The following is a 1,462-nucleotide window of genomic DNA, read 5'->3' as shown; positions in this document are numbered from 1 at the left end:
CTACAGCCAGCATTGTTCTCAATGGTGAAAAACTGAAAGCATTTCCACTAAGATCAGGAACAAGACAAGGTTGCCCACTCTCACCACTCTTATTCAACATAGTTTTGGAAGTTCTAGCCACAGCAATCAGAGAAGAAAAAGAAATAAAAGGAATCCAAATAGGAAAAGAAGAAGTAAAGCTGTCACTGTTTGCAGATGACATGATACTATACATAGAGAATCCTAAGGAGGCTACCAGGAAACTACTAGAGCTAATCAATGAATTTGGTAAAGTAGCAGGATACAAAATTAATGCACAGAAATCTCTGGCATTCTTATACACTAATGATGAAAAATCTGAGAGTGAAATTAAGAAAACACTCCCATTTACCATTGCAACAAAAAGAATAAAATATCTAGGAATAAACCTACTTAAGGAGACAAAAGACCTGTATGCAGAAAATTATAAGACACTGATGAAAGAAATTAAAGATGATACACATCGATGGAGAGATATACCATGTTCTTGGATTGGAAGAATCAACATTGTGAAAATGACTCTACTACCCAAAGCAATCTACAGATTCAATGCAATCCCTATCAAACTACCACTGGCATTTTTTACAGAACTAGGAAAAAAAATTTCACAATTTGTATGGAAACACAAAAGACCCCGAATAGCCAAAGCAGTCTTGAGAACGAAAAATGGAGCTGGAGGAATCAGGCTCCCTGACTTCAGATTATACTACAAGGCTACAGTAATCAAGACAGTATGGTACTGGCACAAAAACAGAAATACAGATCAATGGAACAGGATAGAAATCCCAGAGATAAACCCACACACATATGGTCACCTTATCTTTGATAAAGGAGGGAAGGATATACAGTGGAGAAAAGATAGCCTCTTCAATAAGTGGTTCTGGGAAAACTGGACAGCTACATGTAAAAGTAGGAAATTAGAACACTCCCTAACCCCACACACAAGAATAAACTCAAAATGGGTTAAAGACCTAAATGTAAGGCCAGACACTATCACACTCTTAGAGGAAAACATAGGCAGAACACTCTATGACATAAATCACAGCAAGATCCTTTTTCACCCATCTCCTGGAGAAATGGAAATAAAAACAAAAATAAACAAATGGGACCTAATGAAACTTAAAAGCTTTTGCACAGCAAAGGATACCATAAACAAGACCAAAAGACAACCCTCAGAATGGGAGAAAATATTTGCAAACGAAGCAACTGACAAAGGATTAATATCCAAAATTTATAAGCAACCCATGCAGCTCAATAACAAAAAAACAAACAACCCAATCCAAAAATGGGCAGAAGAACTAAATAGACATTTCTCCAAAGAAGATATACAGATCGCCAACAAACACATGAAAGAATGCTGAACATCATTAATCATTAGAGAAATGCAAATCAAAACGACAATGAGATATCATCTCACACCGGTCAGGTTGGCCATCATCAAAAA

The sequence above is a fragment of the Physeter macrocephalus genome, chromosome 21 (assembly GCF_002837175.3).
Source record: "Physeter macrocephalus isolate SW-GA chromosome 21, ASM283717v5, whole genome shotgun sequence".
NCBI lineage: Eukaryota > Metazoa > Chordata > Mammalia > Artiodactyla > Physeteridae > Physeter > Physeter macrocephalus.
This window is presented reverse-complemented; position numbering follows the sequence as displayed.